Consider the following 13,867-nt stretch of genomic DNA (forward strand, 5'->3'; position numbering starts at 1 on the left):
AGTCAACTCTATACGTATCTGGCCCGTTCAATTAAAAAAGTGTTAAGAGTATTTAGCTACAGGCAAACAGCTACAACCTCGTGGTATATGGGAATTTACCGGCATTCCCTCCAACTTCTACGCCCAAGTGTTCAAGAACTTCTCCCAGTTCACAATGTCCGCCCACCTGTGTTTGTTTTGGCAGAGGATTATGTTCACACCAAAGAGGCTTTGCATTTGGTAATGCCCCTTCTCCCATTGTGCCGCCTCTCGTGGGTTGGTTACCCCAGTAGCACCCTGCCTCCACTTCCTATCATGTTCAACAGGTATTTCATAGTGAGCCACAGCAGGCCCTCAAAACTGCTCCTCGGTCAGATTCCTGGCCCTGCCCAACATCTCCCTTTACCAACTAATTACCTTAACCCTAACTAAAACTAAATCACTACCCCTTCTCCCTATAACTATAACTAATAACCCCTATTTAGAAAGACACCCCAAAATATACTACAATAACCAACACAAAATACAAAAACAAGACAACTATGCCAATTGAGGGACAAGACACAGAACACACAGACAACTAAATGACGAGGAAACACCACCAAACTCTTCAGCAAACACCAATCACCTCAACCACCCTAGCACAGACAAAAAGAAAGTAAGTGAAAGTAAATGATACTTCACACTTCCTGGTTTGAGGCATGGCTGGGCCATTAAATAATTTCCTGTGTGGATGTGACACAGTATTGTCATCTGTGTCATTATACTAACATGTGGGTTTTTTTACGCTTCGCTAAACAAGTGTCCAAGACGCTAGTTACACTATGAGCAAAGCATTGTTTTTGAAGCTGTGCCCTTGAAGCATGGCTTCCAGCTAGAGCTCTTTCCACTCATGCATCACGTTTAGTAGTAAAGCTTATGTTCACCAACAAATGTGTCAGATTCTATACATGAAAGTCACCTTTCATGCCAATCCATCATTTTTCTTAGTCCAGTTTCAATTTTAATGGCCATGCATGACAAAAAATGACTTTTCCTACAGTAAAGTTACCTTCCATTTTTGAGCTATTTTTATTAGTCCAATGTCACTTTTAATAGTTATTCATGACTTTGCATGCTAAAAAGTGTTGTTTCCTACAATAAAGTCAGCTTTCATTCCATTGAGTCATTTTTCTTAGTCCAATGTCACTTTTAATGGTCATGCATAACGTTGCATTCCAAAAAGTGATGTTTCCTACAGTAAAGTCAACTTGCATTACATTGAGCCATTTTTCTTAGTCCAATGTCACTTTTAATGGTCATGCATGACTTTGCATGCCAAAAAGTGATGTTTCCTACAGTAAAGTCAACTTTCATTACATTGAGCCATTTTTCTTAGTTCATTGTCACTTTTAATGGTCATGAATGACTTACATGCCAATAAGTCACATTTACGATAAGAAATTCACATTTCATACAATAGTGTCACCTTTCGTAGTATAGTGTAAACTTTCCAACTAGAGTGTCACCATCCCAAATGAAACATTTTTGTTTACTGACACAGTGCTATAGAATCGGTCACGGCGCAAGTGACAAACAATACTTAACCATGCAAGGAGCATTGTTTAAGAGGGTTTGAAGTTGCTGCCTGGCATTCAACCTGATTGTACATTTCTGAGGGCCACTCCTAGTTGATGGAACGTGTGGACTGTGATATTTTCAGGAAATGTGACATAAACACAAAGACAAGTAATGGTTTCAAACATTAAATGCCATGTTGGAAACTTTCATTTATGTTGTTTCATGGTCCATTCATAAACTTTTGTTGTTATATTAATAAAATGTACACCATGTGTACACATCCGCGATTTACTGCAGCTGTATTCTGGATGTCTTGATCTTCAGCATCCTCCTCTTCATCATCATCATCCATCGGGTCCAGAAGTTGTAGGCCACTGTCCAAAGAGACATTAGTCTGCACACAAATGTTATGCAGAATTGCAGAGGCCAAGATGATCTTGCAGACCATTGGTGGAGCAGTTGAGCAAACTACACCCCAAAAGGTCAAGTCAGCGGAACCTGGCCTTGAGCAGTCCAAAGCTTCTTTCGCTGATATTCCGGGTTCTGCTGAGAGCCTGGTCATAGGCTTTCTCTAGCTCAGTCTTAGGGTGTGCATGGGGTGTCATGACCCATGGCTGGATGCCATATTCCTGGTCAGCTGAAAGTTAGGCAAAAGGACAATTGTCAATACTTTAGAGAACTGTTAGTGATACATGACAGGCCATGTGCATTATGTGTAAAACCAAGACAGGGGTATAGGGTAAGACACTTAACTGCACTCCATCTACTCTATACTGGTCGAGTTGTATTTGTGGGTGCCAGAAACTTATGTGTGAAGATTTGGAATAAAAACAAGAAAGAATACTTCATGGCCTACTGATATCATTAATTTGATTACTATTGTTATTATACATTGTGTGGAGTGCTGAACCATTGTGTTGAACCATGTGCATTATGTGTAGTTACATTTTGATACATAGGGCTAACATCGTTTTCACAATATGCGTTAGTCATTCAGTTGTTAATAGGTTGACACTTTTCTCTTCCAATACTCTATGTTATAGCAAATGCTGAGCATGGGTTGGTAGATCGTACACTTCTACATCATGACTGTGATGTATATCCTTTTATTTTCTGGGATGTCTATTTAGAGTAGCTTATTACTGCTGGATGATACATGCTCACACAACATGTGTTTACGTGGCGATAGTCAGGGCCCACTTTAGAGCTGGTGGTGGTGCCTGGTGCGACAATCTTTTATGCTGCCCCCCCATGACATCCTCCTGAGATTCACTCACTACCGCACAGCAAAAGTGCCTTTCATCTCTCCACTGCCCCTCTTTCTCATACATTTAATTTGTGTTAAAGTGCTGGTAAAATCTGCCTTTACTAATCCACAAATCTATCCACACAAAATACAGATGTGTTCTTTGCAGCAGGCATATTAACCCTGTGTGTTACTTTATGGCAAGTCAAAACTTACTAGGCAATACTCCCATATCTCTCTAGCAGAAACATTGATCGCAAGAGTTATCTGGACATTCGTATTGCTGCCTGAAAGCTGGATGCACAAGGAACTCTGAATCATGTGTTTAAATCATAAGTTATTGCTAAACACAATGACCTCCTGAAGTCAGTGCCCCTTTCAGATCAGTGCCCAGTGCAGCCACACCGTTTGCACCACCCTAAAGTCGACCCTGCTGATAGTGGGAACTATTTGGGCACTTGGTCCTCTGTAGGGAGATGTTGGCTTAGGAAACTTCTCTTTCACTGACACGTGCATATGTCCATGGGTAACCACAGATGTAAATGTTGGCATACTTGAAATGCCTGATGAACCATGGATGGGGCGCATCCCCCATGGAGAACCTCCCTTACACACATTGATGCTACAGTGCATTTGGGCCAGAAATGCATTGCTCTTTACCCTCCCACCATTAACGGAAGCCATAGTGGATTTGCGTTTCTTCACATTGTTATCTTGTGTGTTTGCTTACTCATGTACCATGATACATGGTGCATGTATGAGTCACACCCCTCTTACTTCAGTTCCTATCTGCCTCAACAGACAAAGTCATGGGTATTATGTCATCCATTTCTACCTGTTAGTGGTTGTGTTAGGCATTAGTGTTTCGCTTACCCACAGGTAGGCATTTCCATATTGTCCATTCTGGAATTGGTCATTGATGATGCAGTGCCTGAATATGTAGGCATCATGCACACTGCCAGGGTATCTGGCAGGCATGTGAGTGAAGAGGCCCCGATGGTCCACAATGGCATGGACATTTATGGAGTGTGTGTGCTTCCGGTTCCTGTTGAGATGTGCAGTGGCTGGAGGAGGTACCTTCTCCTGTGTTGCCTTCGTGGAGGTGGGGGGATGGTGTGGGTGGTGTGGTAGGGAGGTTAGTGGTGGTTGTTTCTATGTGGCTCCCAGCTACACAATAATTACCTCCATGGTGTAGTTCTAGTTGCAAAACTGTCCTATCCAGCTTCTCTTTATATAGCAAAGTCAAAGCTTCATTTCCTGCACGTGAGTTTCACAGGTGCGGTTATTTTGATGTTAACGCAACACGGCGCCACTTCTGCAGCCACAGCTTCACTTTTCAAAAGTGTCATAGATATCCATGCAACACTTTTGCGCTGGCAAATACAACAGCATGCCTACTTTTAATATATTTATACTTATGTGACACTGGCAATTCCGATGCAGGCTCCTTTCGACACACGATTCCAAAAGGTGACACATCTTCAAAGATATGTCACATTGTAAATATGGAACAGTGATTACGATGCCAACGCGTCAAAAATTTCGAAACATTGGCAACACAAGCTCCTTGTAAATAAGCCCCTACATTTTCAAGGACTCTAAACTCAGTAAAAACTCTTCTCTTTTCTCATTTGTCCTATCCTGCAACATTTTAGGATTGGGGAGGTTTAAGTTGATGAAACAGTAATCTAGGTGATGGACACAGGTAATGCTGTGTTACTGGTTTGTCCATTACTGGGCTCCAGGATATCCTCTGATACCTGCCGCAAAGGCATTCCCCCTCATGTTCAAGCCATTCTGATGATTCCTCTGTAGAGAAAACATTATACTCACTAAATATTTATATATTTTTTAAATCTGATAACATGTATTGCTTAGTATTGGCCCAAAACATATATAATAATATAATAAATATATAGGTTGCTATTTGGATGTGATGGTGGTGTGCTGTAATTCGGGTATCAGGGTGAATTCAATGAGTCTTTCAAGTGGTGTTGCAGGAAGTTCTTTGGAAGGGCCTCCACCAGTTCCTGAAGCTTCTTTTAGTCTGCAGTCAATTTCCTCCTTAGTACTGGCCCTGAGGTGATACCAGTACTTCCTAATCTCTTTTATGCTGCAATTGATTACATCTGCAACATTATTTTTTTCTGAATTCCTTCCCATATGTTACTTTTGGTAAATGCAGGGACAAAAACAGACTGACTCCCAAACAACTTTTCATTGAGCAAAACACATGCCTGTTGGTATTTCCAGTTCAACATCTAAAGCGTTTGTTTTCTTTGACTTCTTCCATCATCTTTCTGGGTTTTTTCACTTACCATGGCTGAAGCACTCTGAAAGCTTCTGGCGCACCTTGTCTCTCTGGTATCCAGTGCAGCAAAGTGCTCCAAATATAATCAGTGTCGTCCCTTGAAACATTCACAATTTCGAATTGGGGATTCGAAAATTGCGAATACTACTGATTTCTTAAAAGCCATTTGGTATTTTAGAAATTCTTACAATATTGATTGATTACTTCATCATACCACGAACTAGTACATATGAAATAGTGATTTCCAAAATTGCAATTTCTTAATATTTACAAATTGGGAACTGCTATTTGAAAGTTTGGTACATCTGGCACTAAGTTATTTACTATTCTCACCCACCGGAAATTGCGTGCATGCACCCACTCAATAAAGGAAGTCACAAAAAATAAAACAGCTTCCAAATAACTTCTGTCCTTCATATTCTTCTTCCTTTCACATCAAACATTGTGTTGAGTAGTGCTTCTTATTCACTAATATAATAGCTCACATAAGCATTCCACTTCCTTTGAGTTCCAACCAAAGCCTGAGGGACCAATTCAAATAGCCATTTATTTCAGTCTGTCAAGCAGTGCACAGGATTACTAATTCACACAGACGTAAAAGCCTTTGTGACTCAGCCCCGAAAAGTCTAACTATCGTGAGTAAAAATGGAAAAAGGGCGCAGTCCATGGGGCATTTAAGAGAATGTGAAGTAGTACCAGTAGTCACCTCATGTGCTCACAAATATACTTCTGGAGGAGACCATGTTCTTTTTTTACTGCAACGATTATTGCTTAATAGTAAAAAAAAAAAAAATTCAGCGCTGTATGTAGACTGTCAAGATTTCCAAATTCTAACTCTGCATAGTCTTGATTCCAACGTGTTCGTCTTTTTTCACCACCCCAGCCTTCCTGTCTCTTTATCGCATTCGAGCAGGTTTTATTCATCACTGCTTTTTTCCTTTTATTACTGTTTTCCCATTTTCCCTTTCTCCTCCGTTCTCCCTTTTATGCCATTCCCCCTCTTGCTCAATGTTTGATGATAAAAAACAAGTCACAGTGCTCAAACATGAGTATCAGTGCCCACAACCTGCAACCACATGCACGGGGATACCCGAAACCCTATAAACATTATTATGACATAGACTTTATTTAGTATATCATAATATGCCTATTGTACAGTTTTATATTAAACCCATGTTCTGCTTTGCTGTATTTCAGGTATTAGCCTGTTCCTATTGAGCTCGAACAGATGTCTTATCACACAATATATTAGAGCAGTTGTAATTCAGATAAGTAATACGTGCTTTTAGATTATTCATACAACCGTGTTAGCATCCTACAAGGGCATGTGACTAAGTAAATTCTGTTGTTTAAATTCCCTCGGCCGCAGTCAGTAACTCACCGTCAGAGCACTCAGCAGCACATAGAACCTTGATGGGTGCGCGCCATTTTGTGTTCAATAAAAGATAACATGGGAGATCATTAGAGTACCTGTGTCAGATTAAATGTATTTTCGTGTACTAAAGTCAGATCCCTTTAGTAGCCATTTCAATTTACTCCAGCTCAGATAGAACAATATTTTCCCAGTAGGCAGTAACACAAAGGGCCATTAAGAATTCCATTTATATTTCATAGGTTTCGAAATGTTCGGTACAAATTACAAATGGAGGCTTTAGTGAAGTATTTATGCTCTGTTATCAACGAGATATGTATAAATAATATGTGTCCCGGCGCTCCCGGGCTACACATTTTACACTTATTTGTTGCAGGGTGCGTTTATACTTTTCTGGTTAAAGACAGGCAAAATCATGTTACCTCTTTGGCAACATACACATATAAGAGAGAGGGAAAATAATTCGAACTGAGATTTTTTTTTTGCAGTGTGAGACAGGATGGTGCCCTCCTGAAGTTAAAAAGCTTAGTAAAAACACCACTGTGAATCCAGCCTCAACAGGTACTGTTGTCTAAAATAGCAGTCATCTTTTCTGAACCAGACTGAGGGTGATGTTTCTTTTCAATCTGCATTGGAAGAGTTGAGCTGTGATGGACAGGAAGTTCGGGCCGAGATGTGCAGCATAATAGTACGCCTCTCTCCCAAGGCTCTGGATTTGTCTGAAGCAGTGCTTGAAATGGAAAAATAGAAGTGCAGGCACTCTGTACCAGAGTACCTGTCTGTTTCTGAGAAGTGCCACTGCTGTCCAATTAAAAGTATTATGTCTCTCTTGAGAAGTGTCGGTACTCTCCCTCTCAAAAAAAAAGTCTGGTTATTAATTACCGGGCAGTGCCGGCTGATTTAATGCACACAATAGCAAGGAGCTCTTCAACATCGTGAAGGAACTCTCCAACCCCAGCTCCAACACCAACGACATCCCCCCGTCGCAAGCCCTTTGCCATTCCCTCGCCAACTTCTTCCACCGCAAGATAGCAGACATCCACAACAGCTTCAACACCCAGACAGCCCCAACAGACAGCAACACAACAGACCCTCCGTACACCATCAACCACGACCCCCTGCTAGCCTGGGTCAGCGTGAGCATCGATGACACCATCAAGACCATGCGCACAATCCACTCCGGCTCTCCGTCGGAGCCATTCCCGCACCACGTCTTCAACAGAGCAAGCAGGTCCATCGCACCCCACCTGCGCAACGTCATCAATCTCTCCCTCAAGACCGCGACCTTCCCAGAGATCTGGAAACACGCCGAGATCAACGCCCTATTCAAAGAACCTAAGGCAGACCCAAGAGACCTCAAGGACTTCCCGCCCATCTCTCTGCTCCCCTTCCCAGCCAAGGTCATCCAGAAAACCGTCAACAGACAGCTAACCCGATACTTTGAAGAAAACAGAATGCTGGACCCTTCCCAGTCGGGGTTCCGCAGCAACTACAGCACCGAAACTGCCCTCATCGCCGCCACCGACGACATCAGGACCCTACTGGACAACGGCGAGACCGCAGCACTCATTCTCCTAGACCTCTCTGCCGTCTTCGACACCGTCTGCCACCGCACACTACGCGCACGCCTCCAAGCCGCAGGGATCCGAGACAAGGCTCTGGTTTGGACTACCTCATTCCTCTCCAGCAGAACCCAGAGCGTCCGCCTCCCCCATTTCATTCCAAAGCCTCCAAGATCATTTGCAGCGTACCCCAGGGATCCTCCCTCAGCCCGACGCTGTTCAGCATTTACATGGCCTCGCTCGCACACGTAGCCCGACAGCACGACCTCAACATAATCTCCTACACCAACGACACTCAACTGATCCTCTACCTCACCAAGGACCCCATCACAGCCAATGCCAACCTCCACGAAGGAATGAAGGCCGTCGCCGACTGGATGAAGACCAGCCGTCTGAAGCTGAACTCGGACAAGATGGATGTCCTCACCCTCGGCTCCAACCCTTCAGCCTGGGACGACTCCTGGAGGCCGACGGCACTGGGGCAGCCCCGACACACACCGAGCACGCACGCAACTTGGGAATCATCCTCGACTCAACGCTCTCAATGACCAAGCAAGTCAATGCCGTCTCCTCCTCCTGCTTCAACACCCTCTGCATGCTCCGCAAGATCTACAGATGGATCCCGACAGATACAAAAAAGACAGTCACCCAGGCCCTCGTCAGCAGCAGACTCGACTACGGAAACGCCTTCTACGTGGGAGCCCCGACCAAGCTCATCAAACAACTACAACGCATCCAAAACACCTCAGCACAACTGATCCTCGATGTACCACGCCACGGCCACATCACCCCCCACCTGAGAAACCTGCACTGGCACCCCGTCAACAAGAGGATATCCTTCAAGCTCCTCACCCACGCACACAAGGCACTCCACAAGACTGGCTAAGCCTACCTCAACAGACGGCTCTCCTTCTACATCCCCAACCGCCAGCTACGCTCCGCTGACCTCTCACTCGCCACTGTCCTGCGCATCAGAAGAACAACCACTGGTGGGAGATCCTTCTCCCACCTCGCCGCCAAGACATGGAACACCCTCCCACTGAGCCTACGACAGACTCAAGACCTGCTGACCATGAGGAGGATACTCAAGACCTGGCAGTTCGATCAGTAGCGCCCCTGGCCCCAGCGCCTTGAGACCCTCACAGGTTTGTAGTGCACTTTACAAATGATTGATTGATTGATTGATTGATTGATTTAAAGCACTGGTCTGAAGAATAAACACACCAAAGCAGGAACATAAGCTGATGAGCCATTTCCCCATGATTGTTTGTTTTACAGATAATCATTCCTGTTGATGAGACATTTGAGTTTTCTCCTGAAGATTCCAGAATCACAGATCTCTTGTACTTCAGATTCTGGTGTGTCATTGACGACAACAGGAGGTGGTCATGGAAAAGAGCATGGGAAAGGATCAAAGCAAAAGGGTTTTTGTTGTGATGAATGAAAACCAAGTTTGAGGCAGCTAAAATTTGGAGAGTACTAGATTTATTTATAGAACAATCTTGTTCAGTCCATAAAAGCATGGCTTAAACATCTTAGCACAAAAGTGAGCAGGCAAAAATGGTGAGGACAGCCAGACTTTATCTTCAATTTTATATAGAGGAAAGGACTTCAGTGAACAGCACAGGTTTTCTTAGAGAAGAAATTCAGTGAACATTAGTAAAAATGTGCATAGAGTCCTTAGATTTTCTAAATGTCAAAGAGCCCTCCTCTATTAGTTTGCAGACTTTTAATATAATTAGTTACCTTCAGTATCAGTTGACTACTGAATATCTGTGGTGGAAAAATCTGGGGATGAAGACCATGTATGCAGCAAAAGGGAGAAACTTTAATAGCACTGGGAGAAATGTTGTTGGAGGAGAATTCTGCCATGGCTGAGTATGAGGACCAACCACTCTGAATGGAGTTACAAAAATAGCGTAACGTTGTAGAGTCTGATTGTTGTGCTGTCTATGGCTATGTTTGTGTGTGATATTCAGAAGTCAGTACAAAAGATATTACGGAAGGCTTTCCAAAAATGTGAAATATATTGTGAACATCAATCTGAAATTATGACTTGAGGTAGGCCATGTAGTGGAACGACTTCTCTTAAGAAAATATAAGTCATAGTCTTGGCAATAGTCAAACTCTTCAAACCAGTGAAAGGTGCTATCTTGGAGAAGGAGTCTACTGTGACCCTGATTACTTGATTGGCATGAGAAGGAGGCAAAGTTACAATGAAATTGGTAGCAGTGGAATGCTATGGCTCTGGAGGTACAGGTAGTGGAAGAATTTGGGTAGGTGGTCTTGAATGATAGGTGGTCTTGAATGAGCTGACAACCCTAGAGCAGATATGCTCTGTATCCTTCCAGATTGATGGTCACCAGAAAGACCACAGTATCGTGTCTAAGGTAGTCTTGACTCCCCTATGTTCCGCAGTTGGACAATCATGGTGCATTCAAACGGTTTTCAGTCTTAACTCCTGAGTGAGAATAAACAGTATGAGATCTTTAAAATAAAGGTTAGCTACTATAAGTTTCTTTGATGGTCTTCCAAATCTCATCTGACTCCACAGTGTAGTTACTTTTACCCTTTTCGTATTGTGCCACCGCTGCTGTGAAAAAGTACAAATATGGCTCTAGGTCAGCCATTTCAGCCTAGTCGGGCAGCTTTTATACTGCCAACTCAACATGACAAAATAACCCTTTTGCCATGTCAAACCTTTTAACTCCTTTGTGCTTAGGACGAGCTCAGCTCGTCATGAGGCACGGTGCTTGAGTGCTCATGACAAGCTGAGCTCGTCATGAGCCGTGGAACGCTCACACGCAGGTATAATTCCCCCGCTGTACTGAGCTTTCCATTAAACGGGCGCGGTCATGACGATCTCAGCTCGTCATGAGCACAGCGCCACCGTGCTGCGTGACGACCTCAGCTCGTCACGAGCACCGTGGCGCTGTGCGCGCCCCCCAGCACAGCAGGGGAATTACCCCAGCTGCGAAAGGGTTAATGACCAAAAGAAATTTCTCGTTATGGACCAAGTGTCAAAGTCAATGTTATCTTGCTAATAAACAGTATTATAGCCTGGCTTGTATGTGAAAATAGTTTGAGCAATAACTGAAAGTTACTAACAAATTATCACAAGAGAATTTATTTGAAAATAAAAATATCATAAAAACATACAATTTGAGCTATTACTAGCCTTTCTGGACACTATAGCATTCCTCCTGTTTAAGGTTACAATCTATAAGGATTTCTCACATAAATCAGTTAAAAACATTATTTAAATTTTTTTTTATTAAAAAACAGTCTACGCAGCGTTTCGGTGACTTCTTGATGTTGGCACCTTCTTCAGGACTAACAAAGTGTTTATTTTCAAAAAATCTGCATAATAAAAGAATACTTAATTTTAGATAACATGTTTATTACTTGTTTTCACAATACAATTATCTTTAAAGGCTCACCCTTACTACTAAACATGGTCTTCTAGTTCAGACATTTCCTAGGTTGGTTCAACAGTCTTTACTTTTGTCTACCATCCTCTCATTTTTTGACTTACTACATCTTAATCTGGCACTTGGTCCCTATTGTTCCAATAATAGAAACTATGGCCTATGTCTTAATTCACATTTACCAATTCGTCATTATATTACCTTTTACTCTGTTGGTAATATTCTATAATTTCAGGAGTTATCTCCTGCATTAGTTCATAGTTTACCAATTGCTTTTTAGTATGCTCACTAACTGAGTTGCTGGGTTTATTCTCATGTTATTCACCCACACTTCTTGAAGGTCTATTCATATGTAATACCTTATTCATATTGATATTCGGATGTCATCTATGGAGGTTTCTATCCGCTCAGAAGCCACAGGTATAATCGCGTGTTGGTAATCAGACATAAGGATCCCTCATTACTTCAAAATTCCCTTTGTGGTATCACTTTGTTTCCGTTATTTATTAATAGAAGTGATCATACCTTTTTTGATAATGGCTGATAAGCAGTGGTTTTGTCCGTTAGAACCAACGTTGAGTCTCAGTGGTTGAGATAGTCATCAGGTATAATTGAAAAAAAGTCACATCTAGTATTGATAATCTAAAAACAGGAACAACACGAGAGAAGGTGGAATCATTTCATGTTTCTACTTCTCTTTCTCCCTCTTTAAACTACGCTTTGTGCTGTCATTGTGATTTTATGCTTACCCTTTTAAGTTCTGACCGATGAATTGTTGTTGTTTTCATTAAACGTGGCAGTAGTGCTTAAAAATTAGCGACTTAGTGCTCATACGCTCTTCGAACAAAATCTGTAAATGTAGAAGTTCTCAGACCAGAAGCTGTTCTTTTATCTTCGAGTTTTTAAACAGCGTCTATGTCTTCATATTTTTTAAGTCTCTCTCCTATATTTTATTGATGCCTACAAGTTCCTATTTAGCGTTTTATAATTCTGGGGCAGTCCAGTATGGCATTTATACAAATTCATTTTGGGCAAGGATGTTCTCTAATGAACTCTCGGGACACCTTCCTTAATATACGGTATCTTGGGTCCCACCTCAACATAATTTAAAAACGCCTTATCTCTTTCCCGTTGTTTGCATTTTTAAGAATAGCAAGCTGAGATCGCAAGAATCTCATTCTTTGATGAGTCACACTGCGTGGTATTCAATATTTATATTTAGTGAACTCGGCATTCTGTAAATGAACTTCTTTTGGTCTAAATTATATCCTTATAACATGTGCCTGTAGTTAGACTGGTTGTGTAACTGTTCACGTTAATATCAATTTCACCTCCAGTTGGCGTTTAAACTTCCACTGGTTTTTACTACGGCGCTGTTTTGTACTGAGTCACTTATATTTTCCATATGCCAATAGATAGATTGGTTGTTTAACTATTCATGGCACTTGCCATTTCATCACCAGTCGGCGTTAAGACTTCCGCTGGTTATTTCTACGGCATTATTATATAGAGAGGCACTTGTATTTTTTTTTTAAACGGGTCATATTTGAAAAAACAACAAGTAGTCGCTGGTGCTCGTATCACGGGGGTACTCTCAATATCCTTACACTTAACTGATGGTAGTACTCAAACTCCTTTTTTATAAACGAGCGTGCTCCTATCGGCGCTTAAACTTTCGCTACTTGTTAGTAGGACGCTATTATATAGTCAGTCATTTGTGTTATTCCAAGTCATGTTAAAAATATACCAAATATTCACTTGTGCTAGCTTTACTATTTAAGCAAGGATGCATATTTAAATGTGTATATCGTAGCGTCTTGCGCAACAAACATTCAGCGTTTCGAATATCACTTACCAGGGTAGTGTCTCGCGGCCTCCCTGTTCTAACGAACTTCCGGGTTAGGACACATATGATGGACTTCCGGAGTCCCGATCTATTTATATTGTTCCCTAATGTTTCTATGGGCGGAGTTTCTTTTAATTGTTTCTAGACAAAATTAATCTAGCTTTAAAATTTCTGAAAACTCAAGAGAAAACATCACTATAGCGTTCTATATTTCCCAAGCAGCACAGTATTACATTATCCTCTCGACAAACTCTGTCTAGGGTGTAATGATTTTTTGGTTAGGTATCCATCCACATGGCGGCCATCTTTAAATGTCACATTAGTCTATGTGTTTATTGAGCAATCCACAGTAGCTCGATATTTGAGTGGCCTAAGTTATTAAATTTAAAAAAAAACAGTATTGATCATTTAGTCCACCCTGATTTTAGTCGATGAAATATTTATTAGATGTAATTTCAATACTTATCTTGTTAGGGCGATTTGTAGTGATTTTGTGCACAGGTTTATCCCATATTATCATCCAGTGATTATTATTTATTTATTATTGTTTCAGATGTCAAATT

The sequence above is a fragment of the Lissotriton helveticus genome, chromosome 4_1 (genome assembly GCF_964261635.1).
Source record: "Lissotriton helveticus chromosome 4_1, aLisHel1.1, whole genome shotgun sequence".
NCBI classification, from domain to species: Eukaryota; Metazoa; Chordata; class Amphibia; order Caudata; family Salamandridae; genus Lissotriton; species Lissotriton helveticus.